The following is an 11748-nucleotide window of genomic DNA, read 5'->3' as shown; positions in this document are numbered from 1 at the left end:
TCTACAGTAGATAATATCATGAAAAGACTCAGAGAACCTGGGGGATCACTGTACGCTGGGGACAAGGCCAACGATGTGCAATTCACAAACACAAGGTAAAGAAACCGAGTCTGTTCTACAGTTTCTCATTAGGCTGAATGAATAACCGGCTCTAAATGTAGGTATTGTGATATAAACCGAGTCCGTTCTACAGTTTCTCATTAGACTGAATGAATAACCGGCTCTAAATGTAGGTATTGTGATATAAACCGAGTCCGTTCTACAGTTTCTCATTAGACTGAATGAATAACCGACTCTAAATGTAGGTATTGTGATATAAACCGAGTCCGTTCTACAGTTTCTCATTAGACTGAATGAATAACCGGCTCTAAATGTAGGTATTGTGATATAAACCGAGTCCGTTCTACAGTTTCTCATTAGACTGAATGAATAACCGGCTCTAAATGTAGGTATTGTGATATAAACCGAGTCCGTTCTACAGTTTCTCATTAGGCTGAATGAATAACCGGCTCTAAATGTAGGTATTGTGATATAAACCGAGTCCGTTCTACAGTTTCTCATTAGGCTGAATGAATAACCGGCTCTAAATGTAGGTATTGTGATATAAACCGAGTCCGTTCTACAGTTTCTCATTAGGCTGAATGAATAACCGGCTCTAAATGTAGGTATTGTGATATAAACCGAGTCCGTTCTACAGTTTCTCATTAGACTGAATGAATAACCGGCTCTAAATGTAGGTATTGTGATATAAACCGAGTCCGTTCTACAGTTTCTCATTAGACTGAATGAATAACCGGCTCTAAATGTAGGTATTGTGATATAAACCGAGTCCGTTCTACAGTTTCTCATTAGACTGAATGAATAACCGGCTCTAAATGTAGGTATTGTGATATAAACCGAGTCCGTTCTACAGTTTCTCATTAGACTGAATGAATAACCGGCTCTAAATGTAGGTATTGTGATATAAACCGAGTCCGTTCTACAGTTTCTCATTAGGCTGAATGAATAACCGGCTCTAAATGTAGGTATTGTGATATAAACCGAGTCCGTTCTACAGTTTCTCATTAGGCTGAATGAATAACCGACTCTAAATGTAGGTATTGTGATATAAACCGAGTCCGTTCTACAGTTTCTCATTAGGCTGAATGAATAACCGACTCTAAATGTAGGTATTGTGATATAAACCGAGTCCGTTCTACAGTTTCTCATTAGGCTGAATGAATAACCGACTCTAAATGTAGGTATTGTGATATAAACCGAGTCCGTTCTACAGTTTCTCATTAGACTGAATGAATAACCGGCTCTAAATGTAGGTATTGTGATATAAACCGAGTCCGTTCTAGAGTTTCTCATTAGACTGAATGAATAACCGACTCTAAATGTAGGTATTGTGATATAAACCGAGTCCGTTCTACAGTTTCTCATTAGGCTGAATGAATAACCGACTCTAAATGTAGGTATTGTGATATAAACCGAGTCCGTTCTACAGTTTCTCATTAGGCTGAATGAATAACCGACTCTAAATGTAGGTATTGTGATATAAACCGAGTCCGTTCTACAGTTTCTCATTAGGCTGAATGAATAACCGGCTCTAAATGTAGGTATTGTGATATAAACCGAGTCCGTTCTACAGTTTCTCATTAGACTGAATGAATAACCGGCTCTAAATGTAGGTATTGTGATATAAACCGAGTCCGTTCTACAGTTTCTCATTAGGCTGAATGAATAACCGACTCTAAATGTAGGTATTGTGATATAAACCGAGTCCGTTCTACAGTTTCTCATTAGGCTGAATGAATAACCGACTCTAAATGTAGGTATTGTGATATAAACCGAGTCCGTTCTACAGTTTCTCATTAGACTGAATGAATAACCGACTCTAAATGTAGGTATTGTGATATAAACCGAGTCCGTTCTACAGTTTCTCATTAGACTGAATGAATAACAGGCTCTAAATGTAGGTATTGTGATATAAACCGAGTCCGTTCTACAGTTTCTCATTAGGCTGAATGAATAACCGACTCTAAATGTAGGTATTGTGATATAAACCGAGTCCGTTCTACAGTTTCTCATTAGGCTGAATGAATAACCGACTCTAAATGTAGGTATTGTGATATAAACCGAGTCCGTTCTACAGTTTCTCATTAGGCTGAATGAATAACCGACTCTAAATGTAGGTATTGTGATATAAACCGAGTCCGTTCTACAGTTTCTCATTAGACTGAATGAATAACCGACTCTAAATGTAGGTATTGTGATATAAACCGAGTCCGTTCTACAGTTTCTCATTAGACTGAATGAATAACCGACTCTAAATGTAGGTATTGTGATATAAACCGAGTCCGTTCTACAGTTTCTCATTAGACTGAATGAATAACCGACTCTAAATGTAGGTATTGTGATATAAACCGAGTCCGTTCTACAGTTTCTCATTAGGCTGAATGAATAACCGACTCTAAATGTAGGTATTGTGATATAAACCGAGTCCGTTCTACAGTTTCTCATTAGACTGAATGAATAACCGACTCTAAATGTAGGTATTGTGATATAAACCGAGTCTGTTCTACAGTTTCTCATTAGGCTGAATGAATAACCGGCTCTAAATGTAGGTATTGTGATATAAACCGAGTCCGTTCTACAGTTTCTCATTAGGCTGAATGAATAACCGACTCTAAATGTAGGTATTGTGATATAAACCGAGTCTGGTGTACAGTTTCTCGTTAGGTTTTACGGCTAACAGCAGGAGGAAGGAACCCTAAAGGAAACGCTGATGATGTCCTGATGAAAGCTGTGAGATTGGAACAGTCTGCTGGTTCTCCTGTATTTACCATCGCTTCCTGCAGGGAGAATTAATGGAGACATCCATCACAGTGATGAGGTCCACTTGGAGCAGAATCCGAATGGGGGCTACCTTATCTTGTAGATCACCAGGGAGAAGGAGAACAGGGGCAAATCTTGTTAAATCACTCTGCTACATGAAGATTTAACTGTCTCTGTTATTCCCAATCTGATTATGTTATGATGAACGCTTTAGTCATTTTCCTAATGCAGTAATCAACATTTTGGCAAAAAGTCAAGTCAGATTTCTTACAGTGAGCAAAAGGGTGAAAATCGGAATCCTCTCAGTCCACATTTTCCCCGCTCACCCCAAATGTAGTTGATCAGCCAAGACGCACTAAAGGTTTCCATTCACAGTAAAGCGAGTAGTAACAGCTAACTTTACGGCTGAATGTTGTCTGTAAATACCCTCATTAAAATGCACACACACACACACACAGACACACACACACCCCTTCTATACCGCTTATCCTCCTGGGTCACGGGGGAGCTGAAGCCTATCCCAGTGGTCATTAGGAGGAGGCCAGAAAACACTCTGGACAGGTCACCAGTCCATCGCAGGGCATTAGAATGTGTATTATTACTTTAAATAATTAAATAACACACACACACACACACACACACACAATTTTCTAAGCCGCTTCTCCCTCAGGGTTACGGGGCGGTGAGCCTATCCCAGCGCTCATTAGGCGCAAGGCTCAATAATCAATAATCAATAATTATTATTTTCATTGTGTGTAGAGTCATGTGATGTCCAAAGAGTGAATGCAGTTTCCAGTTTTCACTGTCAAAGCAACAGAGAGCAACCGCGCCTACATGTTCCATCCAATCAGTGTGTGAATTATGCATCATATATACAGTCAGTGTGAATGAATAAAGAACATTTTTTAAATCTTATGAATAAAGACGTGTATTTTAACCTCTGTAGACATTTGCATTTATATCTTTACATTACATTAACTGCATTTGGCAGACGCTCTAATCCAGAGCGACTTACAATGTGATCATTTCACACAGGTGGGGCGCAGGTGGCGTTAGGACTCTTGCCCAAGGACTCTTATTGGTATAGTGTAGGGTTGTTACCCAGGCGGGGCACTGAACCCCAGTCTACAGCGTAGAAGGCAGAGGAGTTACCCACTACACTAACCAACCAATATCTCTCTGTATTTATACACTATATGGACAAAAGTATTGGGACACACCTCTGAATCATTGTATTCAGGTCTTTCATTCTTTTCTTGTCACAGGTGTATAAAATCGAGCCCTTAGCCGTGCAGCCCGCCTTCACACACATTAGTGAAAGAATGGGTCAGTGAGGTCCAGCTGTAAAGTTTGGTGGAGGAGGGATGATGATATGATGCTGTTTTACAGGGATTGGACTAGAACCCTTAGTTCCAGTGAAGGGAAATCTTAACCTTCAGACCAATTCTACGCTTCCAACTTCGCGGGAAGTTTGGAGTAGAACCTCAAATGTTCCACCAGGACTGAGCCCCAGTGCACAAAGCAGCTTCATACAGTCATGACTGGATGCTATATAGAACCCTTTTCAAAAAGGTTCTATATAGAACCATCTGCAACACATTCTCCATTAATCTGAAGAACCCTTTGATCACGCAAAGAGATCTTTGGGTATCTATAGTTCTACATAGAACCATTTTCTGTATCATTTTTAAGCTTTGGATGTACAGAAGTTTTAATGTGACGCTAATGATTCATGGCATTAACATATTAATTAATTAATTAACGCTGTCGTAGGCCTCTTAATGTTCTTTCTAGTCATATATCTGTCAATGTTCTCACAATCATGACAGACGAGGGAGTGGCTGTAGTGTAATTATAGAGATTATTTTCCAGATTTTGTAGATGTTTTCTACAGAACTGGACTTTAGACGGGTTTTTAGAACAGACACCCGGCTGGGTGACCGGGGTCCTCTCTGTGTGGAGTTTGCATGTTCTCCCGGTGTCTGCGTGGGGTTCCTCCAGGTTCTCCGGTTTCCTCCCACAGTCCAAAGACGTGCAGTCAGGCCAATTGGAGATGCTAAATTACCCCTGGGTGTGAGTGACTGTCTGTCTGCCCTGTGATGGACTGGCGACCTGTCCAGGGTGTATCCTGCCTTCCGCCCGAAGACTGCTGGGATAGGCTCCAGCATCCCCCCGCGACCCTGACGGAGAAGCGGCTTAGAAGATGGATGGATGGATGGATGGATGGATGGATGTTTTAAAATCTATGCCAATGTTTGAGTTCTGAATTTTTGATAATAATAAATAAATGAATGAAGAATATCAGCAGTGTGTAACGCTGGGGAGCGAGGAGGCGGACGCATGTGCTGAGATAAGCGACTTTTATTATGGGCAAACCCAGGATCGTGGCCGAGCCAGTCCAGGGTCCAATAATCTACAGCGAGCTTAGGGTGGACAGACATAACTAAGAAACACAGGATAAACACAGCAAACAAATCAAACACACAGGGGAAAACACAGGGCTAAAATACATGAGGGTAAACGAGGGGCAGGTGGAAACACAGGTGGGAACAATCAGGGGTGGAGTCACGAAACAAGGGGCTGGACTGGGACCCAAACAAATGCACATGGACCGGACCGGGAGGGGCCAACCATGACACAATGTGCCAGACAAAGCCTGATTAACTGTAAAAGTGTTTTCTCAACGACGGTAAAAATCTGTAAATTTACAGTAATTGATTTTTACAGAAATACTGCTTTTCACTGTAATTCAACAGTTTCACTAGTTCAATTAGTTATTCTAAGATATAATAATAACAGAACCAACCATTAAAATCAATGCAAATCCCTGTGAAATAAAAATCATGTTTTTTTGTGAATTTGCATATTTCTGTAAATTAACAGCAATTCGAACATTGTTAAAGCGTTAAAATGGTCACAGGTGGATGAAATCAGTCTGGATGGTGAGGCGGAGTCTGACTGTGCATCGTGTCGCAGTTTTAACCCTTTGTTGGAATGAAGGCCAAACAGCAGAGCAATAATACCAGGATTTTAGGTGATTTTCCGAGCCGAATTACTCCCTGAAGCTGATGTCACAGCTCGGTGACCTCATGCTCGCTGGTTAGAGGCGGGTCTGCTGAATCTCCTGATATGTGGATCATGTTTGTATCTCAAACCATTCTGAAGTTATGAAGGCTGGAAGTGATCGGTTTAGAAGTTTCTCCAAGCTGAACCCCCCAAACTATAAGGAGGAACTAAGTGTTAATGACGAAAAGCGAAGTGAGTGATGATCCGACATTATCACAGGAATAATAAGAGGCAGGGGATCAGATAGAGCCGTTTCCACAATAAGCCTCGAGTGCTTATCGCTGCAAAACTCTTGTGGGGGAAGTCTGTCCCTGAGCTAAGCGCTAATGTATTTATCTGTCCTGCATTATTGCTTCCCTTAAATGATTGATTAATTGCTCAGCTTAATTACTTGCAGCAGTGGATGATGAGTTTAGAGGCTTATTCTCAAGACGCTGCGACTCGGCGACAGAGTGAGGAACAAGAGAAGTCAGGCCTGCTTTAAAGCGGTAGTTTGATGAAAAATCAACCGAGCATGACGGCGTTTTAACTTTGTGTCATTTTGTGCAAATAGTTTACTTACATGTTTGTACAGGAGCTACGGGACACTTTAGTACACACATTCGGTTCTGTACAGAACCAAAGCTTCGGCTTTCATTACAAGCTTGACCTTGTTCAAAACATCATCTCCAATCCCTATATGGTTCTTCTACATCTATAGAGGGTTCTTCAAGGTTTATTTCACATAAAAAGCATGTTATCTATCTATAAAAACAACTAAAAATAAAGGGTGTGTGATGTGTTTATACAGTATGTACGACTTCAAACAGCTGGAAAAAATAGATATGTAATATATATTAATTAATTAATTAATTAATTAATTAATTAAAAAAGAAAAATATATATATTATTATTATTATTATTATTATTATTATTATTATTCTTACTCACTGACTGTTTGAGGATTGCCAATACTCTTATAAAAGACAGTTCTTCAGATTGATGGACAATGTTGACTTCGGTTCTATAGTCTTCTGCTTTTGTTACAAGCTTGACATCGTAACAATAGAAGAACCCCTTTTGCTGCTATATAGAACCTATAGATTCAAAAAGGCCCTATACGGAACCGTATCCAGCACATCTTCCATCAATCTGAAGAACGATTTCACCATGGAAATGAGCTTTAAACACGCAGATGGTTCTGTATGGAACCGAACGTTCTTAATAGGGCCATTTTTAATTGAGTTTAAATGCAGTCAGTCGACCACGACACGTTTGGAGCCTGAAGTTTGCTGCTTTGGTTCTTTCACTGAGGCGACTAGGCTAACGTACCTAACAAGAAATAGTTACCCCCCACCAATTGGCATGGTGCTGATGGCATGCCTACATCATACAGACTCAAAGCAAAGCGGGTGCAGGGGTTCGGGGTCCCTAATGGTCTTGATTATGTGGTTTCTGGGACTGTAAACATGGACTGAAGCACATTAGCGCGGCTATAAGCAGCGGCAGCTCCTTCAGGTCTATGTTGTTGTGCCTGTTTTGCCAAACGATCACTTCAACCACTCGATATTTCAGCTCTCTGGATATGCGTGTTTGAACTGCAGCCAGCGGCGAGTCAGCGCTCGATGTTATCAGCTCTTGTTCCGGTGACGCTCTTCTGTAGCAGACTAAGATGTTTCTGTCAGGTTTGTACCCAGAGCAGCGTTTCTGAGACCACAACGTTTTTATTCAGAGGAACAGAGTCATCCACGTCCTCTATGAAGATCTCTATGAGATCACTGGGATGCTTCTTTAGCCTTTAGACACCTGCTTTCATTTTTCTACACATTCTATTTATATTACATTAAGATTCATGCCTATTAAGGTCATTCTACAGAAACGTCCACTTTCCTATCTCTCCATACGAGTCACTGGTGTGACCGATCCTCATAATAAAGGAAACACCAGAGACGTTTTAATGAACGGCTGCTACAGAACATCAAACCACACGCTGTCCATCAGGGAACGTCCAATAAAATATGGAATTTAATCCATTGGTGTTCTGTTGTTTCACAGTGACCCCAGAATAAAGTCAGTCACACCAGTGACGTCAGCTAGAAGCTTCATATGAGATCATGAGCTGAATGAGAAGATCTCTGAGAGCTGAGAGACACAGTGGACTCACCATGAGCTTTTCTCCATAGATCCTCAGACAACAGGTTGAAGGAGGTCGAGCGACGTCATCAGAGTGACTTTTATTTCAAAATAAGAGATTTTTGTTACGCAGTAACACCAGTGACTCGACTCCTGGGGACTTATATATTTTATAATATTTACTTGGCTTTTGTTTCTTTAGGTCATTTAATTTACATATTCCATAGTCGTGTATAGACACCAGCCACTTTATTAGGTACAGTTCAGTTGCTTGTTAACACAAATAGCTAATCAGCCAATCACACGGCCGCAACTCAGTGCATTTAGGCATGTAGAGGTGGTCAAGACAACCTGCTGAAGTGCAGACCGAGCATCAGAACGGGGAAGAAAGGGGATTTAAGGGGCTTTGAACGTGGCGTGGTTGTTGGTGCCAGACAGGCTGGTCTGAGTATTTCAGAAACTGCTGATCTGCTGGGATTTTCACGCACAACCATCTCTAGGGTTTACAGAGAACGGTCCGAAAAAGAGGAAATATCCAGTGAGCGGTCAGTTGTGTGGACGAAAATGCCTTGTTGATGTGAGGGGTCAGAGGAGAACGGGCAGACTGGTTCCAGATGATAGAAAGACAACAGGAACTCAAATAACCAACCAGAATCTCTGAGGAACGTTTCCAACACCTTGTTGAAAGTCTGTCATGAAGAATTAAGACAGTTCTGAAGGGAAAAGGGAAAATTTTTACCTAATAAAGTGGCCAGTGAGTGTAGATTATTGTAGTTAAAATAGCAGAAAAATGATCTGTTCTAAGCTGTACTGACTCCACACACCCCGCCTCGCCTCCAGGCTTTTACTCTACTGCTCTGTTTTAAAACATTCGGTTATGAAAAGGAACAAATACCAACTTTTCACCTGGAGGAACTGATTTAAGCTCCACAATCAGACCTTAAAACCACTGTAGAACCTTTGAGGGAACATTTACACTGTTTGTTCCCTGATTTCTTTCATTTCTAGCTTCATTTCTAGCACTTTATGCTGGTACTGCCACTTTTTTAATTTCCCCCCAGATATCAGGTTTTAAACACTGCACAGTCACAAGGCGAGGTTGTGCTGCAGAATGAAGTGATTGACAGCCTTGGCTGGAAGAGACTGGCTGCAGCACCTGCTTAATGATGTAACATTACACACTTCTTAGTCACTGGTTGCTACTAAATCTGACATCTCACTTGCCTCTCTTCACCTCTAATGTTAGCTGGCTGGCGATGGACAAATGACATCAACAGCATATCACCATAGCGTCAGCTGCCTCAGTGTGATCTCCGTCTCGGTTAATGTGACACCCAGAGCCTCTACGGTGAAGTGACACGCTAAGGGTTTAGAAACTGAGCATCGGTGGTGCAGATGTGAAAATCAGTGATGCGAAAAAGCTGAAAAAACAAGGCAACCAATCTGGCCCCATGATCTGGAGACCACGAGCTCGTTCCCTGGCGATGCTGCAGCCAAGAGTCCATGAGAGCACAGTTGACCTCGCTGTCTTTGGGTGGGCAGGATGGCCCCCTGCCTGCCCCCATCACTCAGTGCGGTGGCTGACGTAACAGATCTGGTGATTAGTGTTCTCCTCCGAGCACGTTCAGCTGTACTGGCTTTTCACAGGACTCGGCAGAAGCCTGTGTTTGCCTTAACCCTCCTAGCGATGGCGGTATTGTGTGACTGGGAGAGACCTAGTGGGTGGAATTGGAAATTGGGAGAAAATTGGAAAACAAAGTTTAAAATTTGTGGTTTTAAAATTTAAAATAAGTTTAAAATTTCTGGTTAAGTTGAAAACCATATAACTTGCATGAACAGCACCTTTTACTTTTGGTAAATTACACTTACCAGACAAACAGGACACCTGGGAAAAAAGTCCCCACTGATTTGCTGCTTCCAGGATGTGTTGCTCCTTTGCTACCATCTCAGGTTCAACAAAGGCAGTCGGCAACGTTCTTGGCCTTGGCGCTGGGAGACGGGGATGGGCTAAATTAGTGGGCATACCTGACCAACCCTGGTTCCAAACTTGGTGGACGAACAGAAGCGTGTGGCACCACATTCTACAGTCACTGGTTTACAGTAATGAACAACTACACTTAAAAATTGGGGTGGTTCTTCAAGGGGTCTTTGGTTTTATATAGAAGCATGAACACTCAAAGATCCCTTTATATGATTAAAGGCTTCTATGCATCATGGAATTGTTCTTCAGCTTGATGGACAATGTGTTTTATGTGGTTCTATATAGACATTTTTTGAAAAGGGTTCTATATAGCACCGAAAGGGTTCGGTCTCACTTTGTTGGGATAGTCCGCTATCGTCCCCTGAGGATCTACAGATATTCAAATTGCTAACAAACTATCTTTTGAAACTTCACTGATTCTAAGCAGTGGTGAGTTTTGGGTTTTAGGATTTGGACCAAGGTTAGGATTAAGGCCAGGGTGAGGGTTGGATTTAGGTTTTGGGTTGACATTAAGGTTAGGGCTATTAGACCCAGGTTCAGAGTTTTTATGGTGTATTTAGTAGATATTTATTTGTAAATTAAGTATCTACAAAGCATCAAAAGTGGACTATCCAATTAAGAGACCCTTATTAGTCCCACAACGGGGAAACTTCACCTCCGCATTTAACCCATCCATGAAGTAAAACACCACATACGCACACTAGGGGGCAGTGAGCACACTTGCCCGGAGCAGTGGGCAGCCCAATCCACAGCACCCGGGGAGCAGTTGGGGGGTTAGGTGTCTTGCTCAAGGACACCTCAGTCATGTGCCATCAGCTCAGGGGATCGAACCGGCGACCTTCTGGTCACAGGGCTGGTGCCCTGACCTCCAGCCCACAACTGCCCCCAAATAAAGTGTTATCAAGGGTTCTTCTATTGTTACAGGCTTCACATCATAACAACAGAAGAACTAGTTTGAGTGCTATATAGAATCTATACCTATACAGGCTCCAGAATGAAGACCAACATCCAACAACTCAAAGAGTTCAGACAAAGACCAGACAGGGGAAAACACAGGGCTTAAATACATGAGGGTAAACGAGGGACAGGTGGAAACACAGGTGGAGACAATCAGGGGCAGAGTCACAAAACAAGGGGGCTGGACTAAGATCAAAACACATGCACATGGACTGGACTGGGAGGGGCCAATCGTGACAACAATACTGCATCTGTCATAGAGACTGATTTCCATAGCTTGCTGAAATTAACATATCATAGTGCTGATCAGATAGAAAGAAAAAAAAAACTATATTAAATTCTATACATATTTAAATTAAATACAGGTCATACTAGGTAAGCTGCCTTGTTAATAGATAGATAGATAGATAGATAGATAGATAGATAGATAGATAGATAGATAGATAGATAGCATTAGGGTTTAATATTTAAGTAATGCGACACTGCAAAACTACATTTAATTTATTAAATTATTTTATTAATTTCAGTGGAGATGATCCTGCAGATTTGAAATAGGTTTGGTGCCTATTTTCACAGTAAAACTGATGATTTTATATTTTTCCGTTTTATTACAGCACTGATACAGTAATACTACAGTATCTGTACCTGAAGGATCTTTAAACATTATAATATAAATGTTCAGGATGGGTAAAACTGTAAAACACATTTAAAGCAGCTTGATCACCGTATATCACTGTAGATTATAGATATTATAGATATTCAGCCTCAGCGCAGAGATCAGTTCATATCTGAATAAATCTGACGTCTGACCC

The 11748-nt window shown here is 41.4% G+C and overlaps 1 long non-coding RNA gene across 1 annotated transcript; it reads right to left on the bottom strand.

Annotated features, from left to right (window-relative positions):
* Window positions 1-8952: 8952 nt before the first annotated feature.
* Window positions 8953-11013, bottom strand: LOC108412672. The gene is made up of 3 exons (XR_001856681.2): window positions 10958-11013; window positions 9868-9987; window positions 8953-9713 (listed from the first exon to the last, which is right to left on the bottom strand). It is a non-coding gene; the product is annotated as an uncharacterized LOC108412672 (long non-coding RNA).
* Between the last annotated feature and the right edge of the window lie 735 nt (window positions 11014-11748).

The sequence above is a fragment of the Pygocentrus nattereri genome, chromosome 16 (assembly GCF_015220715.1).
Source record: "Pygocentrus nattereri isolate fPygNat1 chromosome 16, fPygNat1.pri, whole genome shotgun sequence".
Taxonomy (NCBI): domain Eukaryota; kingdom Metazoa; phylum Chordata; class Actinopteri; order Characiformes; family Serrasalmidae; genus Pygocentrus; species Pygocentrus nattereri.
Note: the sequence above shows the minus strand (reverse complement) of the source record. Positions and strands in the feature narration are given on the sequence as shown.